Genomic DNA, 18,375 nt, shown 5'->3' with positions numbered 1-18,375 from the left:
TTTTTAGACAGCTACCCAAAGATAGCCGGAGCTGGATTTGTATTTGTTTTTCTTCTTTTCTTGTTTGGTCTAAACCAACAGGGGATATTTTCCCCCCCCCCCCAAAAGAGCAGCAGTGTTTGGTTTGAGAAAGGATGAGGTCAAGAAAAGACAGGAAGAGGCTGTCTCATTGTGTTTTCGGCTGTTCCACTGCGTTTCTGCACCTGCACCAGGCTTCCACTGCTGAGAACTGGGGCTCTGCCGCGCTCCCAGCACGGCGCTGACGGAGAGGAGGAAGCATCCTCACCCCCCATCCGTGTCGTGGGTTTTTCTTGTCGCTCTGTCATCACCTCCAGAGTTAAATCCCGAGCCCACCTGGGTCCCTGCAAGGTCTCTGGAGCATCTCCGAGCCGGCTGCTCATGCTGCATTGCCCACCATAGCAGACACCAGCTCCATCCCAAATGGATGGACCTGAAATCCTAAATAGAATGGTGATGAATTAGATTCTCAGCAGGATTTTTCTAGCTCGGAGCTGTATCGCCACAGTTTGCAGATTTTCCACTTCTGCAGTGAACGTGGGGATGATTTTGCCTTGTGTGCTACAGAGCTGCTCTTAGGATCAGGGCATTGATGAAGCAACTGGGGTTGAATTAAATGAAGGCAAAGCTGTGGCTCCTTTGGCAGATTTTAAGGCTCCCTTCCCTTTTGTGACAAATCTTAGGTTTTTCCCCAGCAAAGTTTTCTGTGGAAAAAAAAAGGAAAAAAAAAAAGAAAAAAAGAGACTTCTCAAAATGAATGGTTTAAAAATAAAAGAGAAGGAAGGGAAAGCAATTTGCAGATTGTGTTTCTGGACTGTTTCAACAGCAGTTTAATACAAATAAGACCCACATGCCTGAATGTGTTGGGGTTGCCTTTGTGGTGCCTTTTCTGAGAACAGAGATAACTGCAAGTGTGAAAATGTCGACACAAAGGGCTTTCCGTTCTTCATTCTGCAACTGGGTTGTGCCCTGATCCCCAGTGAGTCACTGGTCTGCTTGGGGCCTCTGATTTTCCTGGGGTTACAACTGCAAGCATGGTCCTAAGGATTTGGAAAAGTTCTTGTGCCAGACGGATACCAAGAATTACTGGAAGTGTATTTAAGTTAATGGCTGCAGCAATTAAAAGGTTTATGTTATTTGCTACCTCGGGCTGTGGTTACAAGGCAAGTTAAGCAAATGTTTGGGTTGCTGCTGCAGGGCCAGCAAGAAGGTACTGACCCATTAAATGTCTGCTTCCACTGGACATCTCGTACAGAGGTTTTGTTTATGCTAGTTGTCTTTAATTTAAACCACGCATATATGGTAGGTCAGTACATGGCAATCAAAACATTGTATGTTGCAGGATGTGTGCTACGTGCTCCAGAGCGCTGTACAAATGCTTGTCTGCATGGGGTAGGCTCTGGATTTCAATAGCTTGCTGGGCAGGTCAATGGTAAGTTAACGGCTTTGAGTCCTATTGGCACTTGGTGGGATTTCCTTTGACTTAGGAAAATGCAGTGTGGCTCAAGCAGGCTTTTTTTCTGCCAAATAATTATTTTCCTATATGTTTTTCCTATTGCTGCTTTAGCTTTGCCTGCTCTGCCTGTTTTAAAGGTTGAGGCGGGGTAGTGCCTGTTCTCCTTCCCTGCTCCCCACGCAGGCACATTTCGGGGAGTACCACAGCCGGAGACCTTGCAGTCTGTGCCGTTTGAGAGTGCTAGATACTCAGGTCTTTCACACCAGCTATTTGCCCTGTGTTTAGTCTAGCAGCGTTCAAGATTATGGTGAGCAATTGGAGCCGGGAGAGGACTTCAGAGATGATGGAGAAGAAAAGTTATTCCAAGAAACTGATATACTCTCAGGAGCCTCAGGGGCAGCAAAAGAGAGAATAGAAATAGGTTATCTAAAGCCTAGGCAAATAAAATATTCTTATTATAACTCAATGGGATCCATGCCAGCTCTCTGTAAGCAATATTTCTCTTTGCATCTTGCTCTACCAGTTAATTGGACATCTATTATTTCATGATTTCAGCAGGAAACGTAGCCTGAATGATGACTTTGGTACCCAGCCCAGCACCACTGTGCACTTTCAGAGCCCTGCATTGTGGAAGTGCTTCCAGTCACTCTCTGTTCCTTCTCCAAATGTGTATGCGAGCTGTCAGAGCTTCTCGGTGACATTTCCAAGGGACAGCGGCTCCACGACATGCTCCTCCAGCAGGCAGCTCCCTCCGTGATGCTCAGGACCCTGCGAGGACGGAGGTGGAGGCAGCTCCTCCTTCCCCATCTCGTGCTCCTCTCCTTGCCCTGCCTGAGGACGAGTCGTGTTTGGGCACTGGGAGGACAGAGCCGTGCTCTCCATGAAGGGAGGTGGGAGTCCAGCTGGTCCCCCGGTGCCCAGTTCTCTCTGCCAGCCTATTTCAGCCACAGTTACATCCAGAAGTGTCCGTGGAAGCAGCTAATTTTAATTCCCCTACTTTTTTTTCACGATCATGATTTTGTAAACAAGTTTATTCACCCTTCCCGCCTGGCTCTGGGCTTTATCCGCACGCAGCCAGGGAGCACAAACCGAAGTCTGAGCGCAGTCATAGCTGCCCGCCCGGATGCTCCTAATGAATTGTTTGCAGGCAAGCTTCAGACCTGCAATTACACTCAGAAATTATTCAGCAAATAGTTTTGAATAATGAATCCCTTTGAGAAATTTGAGTTGCTTTGCGGGCAGATTCCAGACGGAGAACATGCTCGGAAGTCTCATTTTTTAACACATTTTCCCCTCCGTTTGCCAAGCCGTGGGGTTGGCATAGTATCCCTTTCCGATACCTTCACGTAGGACTAAACTGCTCCACCAGGCACATGCGTGGTGCATGCTGAGAGTGCCTACTCGTGTCTCCTGCTCTAAAACAGAGGCACAGGCACCGTGTGCCCCCAAGTCCCCTCATATCCCCCCTCGATGGGGGTCTTCACCTGTAGATGCTACCAGCAGTGCAGAGCATCAAGGGTTAGGGAGCAGGACCCTGCTGGTTATCCCCTCTTTCAGCCAATATTTACCTGTATGATCTACAAAATGAGCCTTAAATTGCTGTGGTGCCTTTGGGCCAAGGGGCTGTAGAAGTGTAAAGATCTGTGAGAGAATTTGAGAGAGAATTCCTCCTAAAGGAGGAGGAAAAAGCAGCTTGCGAGGTAAAGTTTCTGTGGGTTCGTTCCAGCTCCCTCCCGCCAGGCTGCGCGGTGAAGCGTGGTGCTGATGGTTTCTGGCTGGGGGATGGAGAGATTTGGCAGGGAAGGCAGAAATAAATGACTGACAACCTTTTGCAGGCTGAGACTGCTCCATCCGTGCGTCACATCGAGGGGCTGATTACTGTGGAATAAGAAGGTGGTCCTTGCCAGCAGGGAAATCTGAGGGCAAGGAGGCGAGGACATGAAGACACGTGCGATTTGGCACAAGATCCTGATGGGTAAATATTGGGGCCTGTCACTCACACGGCCTTCAAGATGCTGTGTCCCCTAGAAGTGATGGAGAGCAGTGGGATTCTCCCCTTCATCAGACAAGCCTCATGGGGTCGAGCTGCATCTGTGGGGCTGGGGAACTTTCATGGCAAAAGAGCAAGATTTGGGAGGCTGTGAGGGGTGTCCTCTTTGTGCATGGTCTCTTGCAGGTATGGAGATCCATAAAAAAGCAGGTGGCATTGCCACAGCAGTAGGGTTTGTGCCTCCTCACTGCTTATTCTGCAGGACCCGTCTCCAGGTCACCCACCAGCTCTGGGTTGAATTCCCACTAAACCAGGGCTGTTCCAGCCTGCTGGGGATCTGCCTCCGTGAACACAGCAGCTGCTCCTTCCCCACCCCAAAGGGGATGTGGGAGGAGGAGAGGGGACCCACGTTGGGAAAACCACCAAGGGCCATGTCCCCAGAGCCGAGTTACACAAGGCACAGCGATATATGGAGAAACCACCCTGGCAAAACGTTTCTTTCCTCATTTTGGAGACACTGGCAGGCAAGGCCAGTGGCGGTGCTGGAGCAAGAGGCTTGCAAACAGCCGTGGTTCACGTGCCACGCATTTGTTTGTCCCGTGCCCGTTGCAAGGAGCCAGCATATCTTTGTAAATAGCGAGGCTCTTCTCTGACCAGGTGCCGGTGTTTGCATATTTGGAGCACTATGGCCACAATCTGTCGGCGGGAGAGCAGCTACGAAGGAAACAGCTCTGGACGTTCGTACGCAAATACCTCAGCCTGGAGGTAGGGCAGGAATAGAAATTCACCCGTGTCCCTGCTGGGCTCTCTGCTATTAGGTTTGCAAATTCCTTATTTTTAGCTGCGTCTGAAAAACACCCCAGCCTCCCACAGCCCCTTCCAACGGGGACGGGCGAGCCGCGAAATTCCCTTCCTCGGGATGCTTTGCCACCTAGTGCCCAGCCGGGGAACCTCAGCCACAGCCTGCTCTGGGCAAAAGCACCAGAGGTGGCTTTTTTGGAAGAGCATGAATATTTTCGGAGAGCTAGGTGATACAAGAGCTTGGATTTAGGGACTTCTGTGTGTGAGACTTGGTGGTAGTCAACAGCACTTACAGGTGTCTCATTTATGATAGACTTCAAAATCCTAAATCGTCCCACTGTTGTTGTTCCCATTCTGCCTCTGAAAAGGTGGTGGTGGAAAGAGTGACTTTGTGGTGGAAGAGAGACGACTTCGGACAGAAAATCCTGTCCTAAAGGAGCCTCCCAGAAGCGTTCCTCTGGCACCTGGAGGATGCTCCTGGAGAGACAGGCACCCAGGGGAGGTGCTGTGCCACCTGGGGAACCAGGCTGCCTGCTTCCACCATCAGCTGTCATCACGGTATCAAGCACTGTGGCTGATTTAACAGCAAGGATAGATGATTGCATGCATGTCCTCCTGCCACTTTGTATTTGTGCTGCCAAATAATCTGGTGCTGCATGCGTCCAGTGTGACCAAACACTTTTGCTTACAAGGATTAGGTTTTCAAAGCTCTTAGCCTCCTAAATACGCCAATAGGTGACTAATGGCTTCTAAGTGAACCTGAGACATACAAAGGAGCTGAGAAAAGGCAGGAAAAGGTTCAGGGCTTTGTATCATTTAAGAGCTGCAACTCTCAAGTGTTTTGAAAGTATATGTTCAGTGTCTAATATTCACGTCTAATGAAAAGAAAAACCTGAAAGGAGTACCTGAAATATTTCAATTACTTTATTGATTGGTATTATGGAGCATATGTTGCTAAACCTCATTCTGTTGTGGTCCTGCAGCAACTGAAAAACAGCATCCTTGGCAAGGGTTTTTACAAGCCCTTTATTTATATTCCTCTGGTTTGCAAAACGCAGCTCTGTGGAGCTCAGCTCATGCCTATCTATTTGTCTTAAAATCGAAGTACCAAAATATCACTGTAGCAGATACACAAATCACCTCAAGTAGTATATTTCTGATGGTCTTAAAAATGGAAATAAAAAATTGCAAAGCGTGGTCATCACCAATGGCTGGAGCAAAAATAGAACCATCACTAGACGCAATTTTAAAATTATTTTGCAAGTTACAAGGTCATGCGAAGTGCAGTTTTGCTGCTTGCTTTATAAGTTCAGGTATTGGAGGAGTCTAATTCATAGCAGAGGTAAGGTTTTTCTCCCCATTAATGAAAACTGACATGAATGAAATCCATGCCTATGACCTGTGAGAGACACCGAGCTTGTGCACGGGGAGGAAGCTGCAGTTCAAAACCACTGTGAAGTCATGAGAAAATCTCAGCTTGCTTTTATCTCCAGCTGGGAAATTGGGCAAAATCTAGAATTTCCTTACAGCTTACAGAATTAGTTGTCAACATAGCCCAGCTATAAATAATTCAAGTTCCATTTAGATGGAATGAAGATTCCAGTATCTCATCAAGTCATCATGAAGATAATCAGCTTGTGTCCTGTTCCATCACAAATCCCTGTGGAAATCCCCCTTGTCTTCCTTGAGACATGGTGCTGTAGTCTCAAGGCAAGCAGGCGGGGGATGCAGGGCAGTGATTGTGCTGAGGCATCAGCTGGATTTCAAAGCTGGATTCTAAAAAACAGCCCTCTCAATTTGTCTATCTGATGTATGCTACAGAAGCATGGGAATTAAATTTAGTGGCCTTTCTTTATAGAGTCTAGAGGCCGACTAATTTTAACACTGGATTCTTTTCAAGATGATTTTTAATTTGACATTTGTTTATAATGGGGATGCTTACAGAATGGCTGTGCAATGTGATTCAGTGATGGACTAGGAATCCTGAGCTGTTCCTTCAGAGCTGGAAGAAGACAAAACATGACAAACCATCATTCTGGGTATTTCAGAATTCACTCTCAGGACACTAGAGCATCTCTAGGGCACAGCGGTGTACTAACAGCCTCTCAGTAGGCCTAACGAGGTATCACATTGCAGCAGCAGACCTAGGAGGACACATGACTTCCTACTCATTTCGTATCATCTTAGGGATCTCTGCACCGACAACATCATGGAGAAGATTATTACTTCTTCAAGAGCCACAGTGATATGTGGCAGCGGAGATTAAATCCGGATATCAAACGTATGAGGCATGTAACTGAAAGCAGTCTTGCAAAAAGGTTAGGGTGAAGCCATTTAGCAGAGACCAGTACCAGTCCGGCATCTTCTTGTTAAAGTAGTTTGTAGCTTCATGTTACTCAGAGATTAACACAGCTGGTAGTTCTCTAGGAGCAATGTATGACTATTTGGGAAATCTTTATCTACTCTATGAAACTTGGAAGGAAAGGATTAAGGTCATGTAGTCTTTATACGAATGCTCTGGGGCCTACTCCTGCAGAAGGAAAGTGCCTTTGAAGGGAGTGGGGACTAAGCAGGGGGGAAGTCCATGACATGCTGGGAGGCTGGGGCTTGGCAGGGGGGTGTTGGAAATCTCTGCAGACCTCAGGGCCGCGGGGCAGCCAGGGCATGGGAGTCCACCTCTGTGAAGGGCCCGGTGCTTTGGTGTGTGCCAGAGATGAGGCCCGGAGCCACCAAAGAACATGAGGATTAGGCACGTTGGAAGTCCAGCACACCAGCCAAGGTGAATCCACCAGGGAGGCCTTTGCTAAGGCTTCGTGCATACCATATGCATGGCTTTTACTTTAATTCCTTCTTCTGAATGGGCCCCATGATCTTGCCAGTGTGGGTAGAGGAAGAGCTGGTTCAAAGCATCAAAAGCAGTTGCTTAACATTTCCTTTAGATGTTCCCTTGTGTTTGCGTTTCTTGGATGTAGGAGAAATGTGCACATAGCATTTCCTAGTTAAAAGCTAGCGTGGGTTTCCTCTCTTTTTACCAGAAGAGAATACGTGCCACCCTACTTTGCTATTTTCTTTGAAGACTACAGACAGAAAGAGACTGCGGAAGAGGGTCTCAGACCCGTCTGTGCTACAGTGGGATAGAGTCTGGGAGATGCAGCCAGTAGTTCTCCTGCATTTTGAAGATCCTTTTTTTTTGTCCTGCATGCTGACGGTCCCATGGTGCAGCCTGACCCTGTTCTGCCTTTTCTGAGACATCCTTCACTTGTCTCTCTTGGAAAAAACAGAAGACAAGATTTCGATTCCTCCATTTCTCAGTTGTTTCTGTTGACACAGTAGATGGTGCCACAATGTAATGCATTTATTTGAGTGGTTTCTTATCTGGAGGCTTTTTATGTTTCCTTCGAGGACTGCAAGTGCCTTATTATGCATCATAATTCCTATCCTTCCCCCTTTTTAAAGAGTTTTTTGTTGTTGTTTTTAAGATCTTAAATATTATCTCAGGAAGTAATTTATACCTTGAATTTTTCCCAGTTTTCCTCATGCTATCTAATTAGTATCACTTTTAGAGTACAAACATTTAAGAAGAAATGAAATTCTGATAATTCACATTCAAATTTACATAATAGTGTTGGATTGCTGGATTTTTTCTCTCTTTTTTTTTTTTTTTGAGTAAAATGCAGTGCTCAGATTTTATATTGGGCCAGCCAGCATCTAATGTTGGAAAAACTGTATGGAGCAAGTGGTTTTGGAGAATGAATATTGCAAGTGAGTGCTCAGCATTCTTGGTCACATCTTGAGGGGAGTTTCGGATCTCCATTTTCCAAGTGCTTGGCAGCATGTCTGCAGGCGCTGAGATATCCACCGCTGGTTTTATCTGTGGCTAGGATGTCAGAATAGCTAATTCCTCGCAACCAGAACTGACAGCAGAGAAACAAATGGTGACCTCCATTTCTAGCTTAGATGTCTTCTTCTGCATCAGCCTGAAAATGAGAACACCTCCTGTGTCTCGTAAATGCTTTGATAATTCAGGCTGACAATTTGTCTGCAAAAGACAGGAAAAAAAATGAGAGGAGGTTTATGGTTCTGTGGCCTTGTGGCCAAAATGCAATACTTCATTCCTGATCCTTTGTTTGCTTTTCTGTTGGAAGTTTCACCTGCGGAGCATTTGGTTTTCTGGGTCTCAAAGCACAGTTTTCCTTCAGCAGCCTGTTTAAATATTTACCTCCCCTGCCCTTCCCATCCCACCATTCTTCAAACTGGAGAAGGGAACATTTATCCAGCAGCAGACTGGAAGATGCTTTGTCTGAGTGAGTAACAAATATTTGCAGTTTAATAAAGACTGGAGCTCTCGGTCGTTGGGAACACGTATTTCAGCCTCAATTTGGAATAGGTGATGAGGTGATTACCGAACCCTGGTTGCCATGGGGAAGGGAGGAGGGTGATTGCTTTTTGATTGAAGAAACTGCGAGGCACCTACAGTAACTTATTACTAACACACACTCAAGGTGCACTTGGCATCGATGCATCTTACGGGGAGCAGCAGTCCGTCTTGCTCATGTCTAAGGAGTCAGCTTTCGCAGCGTTAGTTATTGGCGACGAAGGTCAGATTTCCACAGCTGGCTGTTCCTGTGACATCCCTCAGATTTTGTGCGGCCGTGGGAGTGATTCCCTCCGGGGCGGGTGATTGAATTTGTGAGCGAGGCCGGGCGGTACAGGGGTGCTCACAAATCAAGCAGACAGCTGGCCACATTCAGCGGGTTGCTTCAGCAGCGCTCGGCACTAGGCACCGATGTGAAATGAGAAGTGGAGGCTGAGGTCTATTAAACACATCAGATTATCGAGCTCGTGGGCTGGGGAGCAACCCCTGCAACTCCTTCACATTCAAAAATCTTTGGAGAAAAGCTGTGTCGGGGTGGTTTATGGGGTAACAAAGGGCACGGCTTGGTCTGTGAAAGCAGCACCAGACTGTGGTGGGGATGGGGCTGAGTGCGTTGTCAGGAGCTAACGGAGGGGCTGAGACAAGGGTGGTGGCTGCTCTCTGCTGGTGCTGAGAAGTGCTGAGCGCCTTCATCCTGCTGTATTCCCTCTCCTGCATGGCATGGCTGAGGGCTGTGCTTGGCATCTTGTTTCTGTCCAAAAATGAGAAGCATTTTGGGTGCAACCATTGACAGTAGAAGCTAACTCATTCCTTCTTTACCAGTTGGCCCTGTGCTGCATGCGAGTGCAAGGCCAGCTTGTTTGCCCAATTTCAGTGTGGGTTTCCTCCCTGCTTACTGCTTCCCATGCTGGAAGCAGCCACCAAATAGCCAGGGTCTTCGGAATGACACTTAATTCTCTTATCCTTGTCCCTAATGATCAGACGGCAGTGGAGCCGCATCACAGTAATTGTGTTTGTCTCCTTCTCTGCTTTTCCTTGTAAATTTGTTCCTTGCATTTGTTTCTGGATGGCAGATGTGTTAATGGATGGCTAGTTTCAATGTGTTTATCTTTCTCGTGCTGTGTATTTTGGATATATAAGTGGTGAGAAGAGATAAGCACATAGAAACCACTTCTGCATTAATGCGAGTAATTCAGAGATTATAAATATATATGAGAGAATTTCTGTGCTTATGAGTATATTTTAGTGTTTTGTTTAATGCATTGACTCTCTGGGGATGAAACAAGAAAAAAAAGCCTCATTTGTATAATTTAAGCGGCTGGCAATAAAAATAGGAGCAAAGAAAGGACAAATTAAATATCCATGCTTTCAAATATATGCAGATAGCTTGCCTTTGAGGGCCAGCCCTTGCAATGGGGTCCTACAGCTCCAGCCCATCCTTTCCTGGACCGAAGCCTTGCACTGTGATGCCTATGGGACCCGGCATCTCCCTGGGGTGGCAGGACTGGGGCAAGTCAAGTCCCAGCACGTGCAAGGGTACAAGGGGGACATGGGGAGAGCTGCTTGGGGTTTTCCCTTTGTGAGGGCTGTGGAAAGGACAGCAGGGACTGCCAAAGCCAGTTGTACTCCCCTTCCCCCTGGGTGGACGGCAGACCTCACGTACTAATGAGGATAAAGGGTAAGACATGATGAATAGGAAATTCATCTAGTTCCCATGTTGGCTATCTGGTTCTTGGAGCCCCTCCTAGTAGAGGAGGCACACACGTACACTCCTCTAAGCACACTTCTTTATGTTCTTTCTTGCTGCTTCACCACCTTAGCTGTTTTCAGATCTGTATGTGTCTTTGTTCAGGGTCACACTCCGTGGTCTCACCCCTCTAGTTGCAGATTTCTTTTATTCCAGAGCAGCATGCCAAGGAATAATAATAATACAAAATAATGCTTAACTTTTCTCACAGTTGAGAAAGGTCTTGGGAAAACAAAACAAAACAAAACAACCCCAGCAATAATCTATCAAAACATTCCCCATGGGCAAAAGCTGCTTAACTGAGCACGCTTAAGCTTATCAGCAAAAATGAAACTCTACTTTTCTCTTTCTCACTCCTTTTGAGCCCTTTTCATCAGCAGAAAACATCTCTGTCCCCGCAGAGCAGGATACAAACCTTCCTCAAAGAGTGCCATGCCCTGAGGATTTCCTCCAGTCGTTTCCAATTGCAGACCTGGAAAAAGTCTCTGGATTATTGGCCATACCTCTGTGCTACAAGATCAGGCAGCAAGTGATGCCTCTGGCTGCCTGGCTAGTTCCGTGCTTTGTTCTACAGCTTCGAGTCTGCAGATAAGAAGTTCAGGATCTGGCTGTTGGGTTGCACTGTAGCCTGGCAGCCAGATGAAGAAGGAGATTTCCCCGTGTCCTGGTGGTTCTCTCCTGGCAGAGGGCAAGGAGGTGCAGCTGCTCCTTCACCACCACCGGGACCCCTGCACCCATCACTGCCCCTGCTTTCCCAGGTTTTGCTTATTGCTCGCTGGAGCTAAAGGTTCAGGAAAGAGTTTGCTGTTGCTAGGAGTTCTGGCATCGTGCCCTGCACTAAAGCTTTGCTGTTTCCATGACAATTATATCAGCATTCTGGCTTCTGGGCCGTCCTGCCTTGACTTCGGGAAGGGAATCTGGGAGATGAGATCAAGAAGAGAATTTTTGTGTTCTACTTGAAAGAGAAGACGTTCCCACCCTAAAGAGCCTTCCTGCACTGTGCTTGCAGACCCAAGGCTGTGGAGGGTTTCTCTTTTGGGACCTGTGTCTGTGTGGATCCATTTAACTCTCCTGCAGTCTGGATGTGCCTGTCCTGTGTGACATGATATTGTCTAAGCCACGAATTTCCATTCACAACCTGTGGCCACACAGATATTCACTGTTTTTTTTGGAGGGACCATGCTATTTTGATATGCCTATACCGTTACTGGCAGAGAAGTATACTTATATATAAATATTGATTATTCCTCAAGTGTAAAAGAAAAGCCCATAGAGACGGAAACCTATTTCATCTTCATTATCTTAATTTTCACTGCAAGGGGCTGCTGCATTGGTTCCAGGAAATGGTCACCACAAGAAGGGTCTTCACACCCAACACAGCGAATGGATGGGAGGTTCCCCGGAGGACACAGTTGCCCATTTTGGCCCCTGAGGGTCCCTGTGGAACAAGCAGGTGCCTGAAAAACATCCAGCCTTGAGACTTGAAGGTTACCCCAAAACTGTAACAAGAATTTCACTTTTCTGCAGGGAGAAAAATGAAAGCATTGCAGTTCAGACCTCTTGGAAAAACCTAATGTGGTATTTATTTCAGGTATAAATTTGGATATATAAAAATGGCACCTTTGTTCTCAGCCTGCGGTGCTGGATCCAGCTCTGACTTGTAAATTAGGAGTGGATCCTTTAAGTCAGTGGAATTACGGCAGCCGATATGACAGCAGCCTCACCTTGACAGTATTTCGTTCACCGTGGGCTTCGCTGTAAGCTCCTGCTGGTATAAATCAGAGGAAACGCTGCTGAAGTCAACCCTGGTGGAGAGGGAATGAAAGAGAAGGCAATCTGTGTGCTTTCAGGCAGCAGATAGCGTCTGCACGCCCTCCTGCCACAAAGGAGGCTTGGGCGTGCGGCGCGGGGGAGGCAGCATCCCGCCGCCTCGCTGAGCACCCGGGTCCGTGATGAAATGATGGCACCAAAAACATCTCGGCACCAACCCCAGGCTGGAGACAGGGCTCAGAGAAACCCCGCGTGGTGCTTGCTGTGATGCTTTCCCCACCCGTGTCCCCTCCTGCTCTCCAAGGAGTGGGCTGAAGCTTTACACCCCGAGGATTTAGGAGGATTTTCGCTGCTTTTCTCTGCCTGTTGCACATCCTCTCCTTGAGGCGTTTCTGCCAGAGGCTGTGCCAGGTCGTTAGATTTTGAAGGAGAACATCCCAGCCTTCACTGAGACTTTGTGAGTCAGCCCACTCCGAGTACTGATCCACGCTGTGAGGCTGTGTAGGAACTCTGTGTTTTCCCCTGTGCTACACAGACCCCAAAAGAACAGCCTTAACGGGCAGAACTGCTGGATGGAGCCTGAGGAAAAGCAGGGTCAGCTCTCGGCTCAGCTCGTGGCTGAGCCACCACGGCTTGGGCAGTTACACCGATGTCTCAGGTGCAGGTCCCAGTACCTGTGGCTGGATGAGCACGTTCCTGCTGGAAATGATCTTCCTCTGGGCATGTGGCTTGTGAGATCCTTGGGCTGCCTCTGGTACCGATTGCTGCAGATTTAATAGTGTTATTAGTTTAGCTGGTCAGACCTTTATCAGGACAGATTAGCAGGTGTATGAGAGCTGTAATATCCTTGGCAGCACTATTTCTTCCCCAGTAATTGCCTTAAGACGGTTTCATCTCCCTGTCTGGGTTTGCTTTGCTTTCATTCCCTTTTTTTATTCTTTAGCTTATTTCCTGAATGTTGTGTCACGTTTTCCTTCCTCACGCTGAGAAATAACAGCTCGCGACTTGTGAACACCAGATAATGGGGTACGTCTGCCCGAGCGCCCGTTCGCACAGATCTTTAATTCAGCAGCCCCGGCCTTGTGGCGAGTGGCTGAGGAGAGGGAAGCAATGACTGACTGCAAGCACCTCAAGTGGAAATTGAAAAAAAAAGGCAAAAATGCTGGGCAGCATCTGTGGCCTGTGCAGCCACACAGAGACACTGGGGCAGCATCAGCCTGGGGGGGGAATTGCAGCCGCCCTCCTCAAGCTCCCCCTCACCGCAGTGATCAGAAATGATGGCTGGTTTAATTTTTCCATCCTCCTCGGTGCTCGGAGGTGCAGGGCTGGGAGATGCTGCTTGGACGAGTACCAAAACCCCACCTCCCGCAGAGGCAGGGAGAGGCCAAGCGGGCAGGCACACGGGACAGCCAGGGCCAGGGCATCAGCAGTGCTGACTGCTCACTTCTCTGCAAATTGGACCCAGAGAGCCTGGCACGGTGCTGCGACTGGGAAATGCCTGTCTGATTAAGGAATGATTAAGGCTTGGCTATCCTATCCTGTCCTGCACACAGCGTCTTGTGCTCCACAGCGTCTGCCTATTGTCATAAAAACTGAGAGAGACAGGGGCGAGGCATACGGGGACAAGCAATTAATTCCTGGATCTTTTAGAAGCTCAGGTGCAGAAATATTTCATGTGGATGCTTTAAAACACAGCCTCCTCGGATAATTCCCCCCCCCCCCCCAGTTTGCAACACGAACGAGCTGTTTTATTCAGAGTGCAAGGAAGTAAGAGGAAAAGGTTGGGCATGGAAAACCCTTGCAATCAAGGGCCGTGCTGCAGCTCTGTGGGATCCCCACGCAGTGAGGGTGACCACAAGGTAAGCAGGGCCCCTGCTCTGGTCCCTTCACTTGTGTGCTCCAGGCACTGCTTTCTTCTGGGGGTTTCTTGCAGTCAGCAGAACACCAAGCAGGAAGACGCTGGTCTAGATTCCTCCCTTGGAAAAAAATGTTCTCTGCAAGTGCTGAATCTGCCTTTATTGCTGAAATATTTTTAAATGATTACTTTAATAAAAAATTAATGAAATAAGTGACGGGACTGCCTCATAACCTTTAGTGAGCGGTACCCCTGTAAGGCAGAAAGCACCGTCCTTTCCTCTCCAGAGAGAACACCTACCCCAGCGCAGCTCTCCCTCTGCCCCAGATCAGGTTTTCCCAACAGGTCCAAGCTCAGAGTGAAATCCTGAAATTAGGGCAGCCAGGAGCAGGCTGGCGAGGAAGTGTGGGAGCAGGCAGCAGCGTGAGGCTCCACTGATTTGCAGCTGCCTTGGGTTAGCACTGAGTCCTGGGACTTCACCTAAAGATGTTTAGCAGGCAGAGGAAGCAAGTGCTGCAGCTTCTGTGCCCCAGGGGCTGACCTAACCAGCACTCATTTGCTCCTAGGGAGTTTGGGAAAGATTCCTGTGTCTGCCAGGCAAGCAGCACTTCTGCGGATGCTGACTCTTTCCCGAAGGGCTCCGGTGATCTCTTTGGTTGTACCTGCTCATAGCTGCTCTTGTTGGTACTTCTAGGAGCCTCCGGTGATTTGTTTTTGTGCTGAATATAATTACAAAGTTAAACTGAGCTACACTGATTTTCCCTAGAAAATTTACTCTGGTAGTTCTCTGCTTACAACAACAGGGACATCACAAAACAGTGGAAGCTCAGGCATCTCCTGCACTCTCCCTGTTTGTTTAATTGTTTCAAGTCAGGGCAGGTGTTGGTGGATGGGGTGTGCTGTGGTGTGGGAGGAGACCCCGGAGCCACGCTCAGGGCTGCTGATGTTGCAGATAACCCACCAGCCAGATTCCACCTGATTTTGAGTCCCAGCATCAACAAAGCATAGCATGCAATGTACCAACAGGCAGGAGTTTCCCTTCGGAGGAGATTCTTCTTTCTGGGGTGCTGAGGATTGCTGCAGCAAAGGTGCTGACCCACCGAGAGGGCTGACAAATATTAAAAGAGGGCCAGAGCTGTTATTTCTGTTTCGCTGCACTGGAGGAGGCACCGGGTACTGTCCGCTGGGACTCCTCGGGCGTTCGCTCTGCAAGGGCCTGAGTGAGCATTTCTCACCCGTGCTGCATCAGCGGTAACGTGTCCTCCCTCCCGGTGGCTGTGTCCTGCGAAGTTTCACTCTTGATCAACTTAGACCATCTCTGAAACCATCCCCTGCTCTCCTGCTCTTTAAAACAAAACTCAGACTAATGTGGGCTTTTTTTTTTTTTTTTTTCCTGTTTTAGGAATGTAAGAGCAGTTGAATGGGATGGACCAAAGCGTGCTGAGCCCAGCATCCTGCTTCCATGGTAAGTCGATAGCAGCCTGGGGGAGGAGTAAGAGCTGTATTTATAGGTTATAGACCTGATGCCCTCTATGCCACAGGTTTAATCATTGCTTTTAATAGCCCTCGGCGGCCCTTTTTGCTGTGAACACTCCAGTCTCCCCTTGAAGCCTTTGTATGGCTCTCAGCCCTCAGCACCTCCCCTGCCAGTGAGCTCCCGCTGCTGCTCGGGGGGGGACGAGGGGCTGCCTTGCCCTGCCACATGCTGCCTAATCGTTTCATCGGCTTCCTGGGGTGTTTTATTATAAGAAGGGGTGATTCATCATTCTCCATATGACTGCTACGTACCAGTCATGATTTTACTTGCCTCTGTGATGCTCCATATGAAAGATTCTTTCTTTTTTTCTCCCTCCAGTGGTTCACAGGCAGAGAATAAATCCGTAGCATCTTTGAGACAATAGTGGCAGTACAAGGAAAGACCACAGGATATTCCCAGAGAGTTACCGAACAGCGACCGTCTGTAAGTCCTTACAGCAGCAAAGGGATTCAAGTAAAGCTGTTTTAAACATGCTATTTTGGTAATGTGGTAAAACGCCTGTATTGACTCAAATGGCAAAGCAGAGAAGGAGGGCCCACGGGGCTACGAGTGGGACTGAGATGCATTAGCAGCATTGCTGCGGGAAAACCTTGTCCTAGAGACATCTCAAATTCACATTTCCAGCCTGCCTGCGTGCATTTAGAGAGAAACACATTTCTCTCTAAGAGAGACTTCTGGCTTGAGCTCCTTTGAGGAAACCACCCATGCTCACCACCCAGAGCCGTGTCCGCTCCCAGTTCCTCGAAGGGCCAGAAGTCTCCTGAACACCCATCGAAGTGTCTGGCATCGGGAACAAGGAGCTTGTGCGGCATGGAGGACCCTCAGATGCCTTATCAGGCACCAATACAAGGAGATGTTTTATCAGATAGGAGGGGAAAAAAGTTGTTTCAGAGCCAACATGAGTCACAGAGGCACCGCTAGCGCTGCACAGCCCTGCTCAGGTTAATAAAATGCCTGCCAGAGCCTGGGTGGCTCACGGGAAGCAGTGGCTTTCGTATTGACGTCACTGCTCCTAATTTACTCTTGGGTGATAGCGGCCGAAATTCATTACCACCTGGCAGCTGCCGGGTAAGCCACACAAGATAAACCAAGGCTCCCTGGAGCAAACAGGTGGCTGCTGCGCGAAGGGAGCCGCTGGCATCAGCGGGGCACGAAGGGATTTTCATCAGAGACCTGAAGAAGTGAATGAGTGAGATCGAGGGGAATTCATCGCTGAGCAGTGACCAGTGAGAGACAGGGGGAGATCTCTCGACAGAAACAGCAGAGAAGCAGCCGAAGCAGGGGAGAGAGGGAGAAGTGACAGAGGGAGGCAAAGAGGAGTTAAACAGAGCAATTTGACTTTATTATAGGAAAGCAGGAGCACGGAATGAAACTGAGAAACATTTAGGAGTGTGAAGAGATGACCCTGCCCCGGGGAAAGGGTACTTGGCACAGTGTGTCTTGGAGGGCAGGAGCTCCGTGGGGCTGGAGAAAGGTGTGGATGTTTGTTGGCAGAGGGGCAAGGCACAGGAGCCTTCGGGAGAACCTGCAGCCCCTGGTTTTTCTGCCTCCATGGAGGGCACAGAGACCGGCAGGGTAGGACATGTGAGCCGAGGAAAAAAAAAGTAAAATTCCTCCAGGAAGCTTTGTGAATGTGGATTTCTGGGATCTTTGCTTGCATCATTTGATCCTGGCCTTTTTCAGAGCTGGGCTGCCCCGTGGGATGGAGCCAGTCTGGCATTTCCATGTTCCTTTCATTGCAATTTAATCAGGGCAGGATTAAATATGTTGGTCAGGGCAAGGTGGGGAGGTTTCAGCATCGTGTCACATCTGGTCTGTGGGTGGCAGACATCTGTCTCTGGGACCTGGACTCAGTGGGCATTCGGAGCAAGCTTTTAATGCTCCAGAGCCCAGCACATTTTTGCCAGCCCTAAAAACACACCCTGAAAGAGGAAATAAAATCTTCACAGGCTTTACTCCGCAGCCACTAAAAGATCAAGCAGTAGTACACTCCTGTATCACCTGCAAAAATGCAGATGTCCTCATCTCCCCGAACGCATAAAAGACATTTCTCACCCAAAGTAAATCTGAGTATTGTAATTTCTTTCTCCTTCACACAGAAAGGGAATACAAATTGCAGAGGGCGCTGCCTGTTAAGGAGGAATCTCTTGTTTTCCAGGCAAATCATTAGTACCATAAAATGTTATTTAATGACCATTAAAAAGGTGGAAATATTGATGATATGAATGGCTATTTTTGGCCTCTCTCTCTCTTTTTTTTTTTTTTTTGGTGAGCAAAAGGCTTTCCAGAAGGCAGGAGGATATTATCTGAAACTGAGATTTCCCAGAGCATCGTCCCATCATTCAGTAACTAAAAAAGCCCCCAGCCTTCAAAAGCCTGAGTTCCATTAGATGCGAAATCCCCTCCCAGGATGCCCACTGCTTCTGTTTTTCGGGGCACTGTGAAGAGCCCTGCATGAGTCAGTGTGGACGGACTCTTCTGGCAGCATCAGGCTGCAGCGTGCAGCCCCTCGTAGCCAGCACGGGGCAGGCACAGGGTAGGGGCCAATCTGGTTTCATTCCAGCCCTGCCGAGCATTGCTGTATTTTTTTTTCTCCCACCTGTTGCCTGCTCTGGTGTGTTTGCACTTCGAGATCTTTGGGAGAAAGGTTTCCCCTCCTTATCATACAGCCCCAGTGCTCAGTGCAATGGGATTCTTAAGCTTTAGTGAGGTCTTTCGATGCTAATATAATAAAAATATACAATTTATTTATCAAAGGCTCTTTTAAAAGAAATGATGGAAAAAATAGATTTTAACCTACTTCTGATCCTCGGGAAAAGAAAGCAC

General features: G+C 48.2%; 1 protein-coding gene across 4 annotated transcripts in view; it reads left to right on the top strand.

Moving 5' to 3' along the window:
* Window positions 1–18,361, top strand: part of CHST12 (carbohydrate sulfotransferase 12) — a 36,625-nt gene extending 18,264 nt beyond the window's left edge. For 3 of the 4 annotated variants that reach the window (XR_010825090.1, XR_010825089.1, XR_010825088.1), the window contains 2 exons: window positions 15,415–15,477; window positions 15,868–18,361. The gene's annotated coding sequence lies outside the window, so the exon portion shown is untranslated. Of the gene's footprint in view, window positions 1–4,045; window positions 4,230–15,414; window positions 15,478–15,867 lie in introns of those variants that run through there. The other variant, XR_010825091.1, reaches the window with a different exon arrangement.
* The last annotated feature ends 14 nt before the right edge of the window (window positions 18,362–18,375 follow it).

The sequence above is a fragment of the Anser cygnoides genome, chromosome 15 (genome assembly GCF_040182565.1).
Source record: "Anser cygnoides isolate HZ-2024a breed goose chromosome 15, Taihu_goose_T2T_genome, whole genome shotgun sequence".
Lineage (NCBI taxonomy): Eukaryota > Metazoa > Chordata > Aves > Anseriformes > Anatidae > Anser > Anser cygnoides.
Note: the sequence above shows the minus strand (reverse complement) of the source record. Positions and strands in the feature narration are given on the sequence as shown.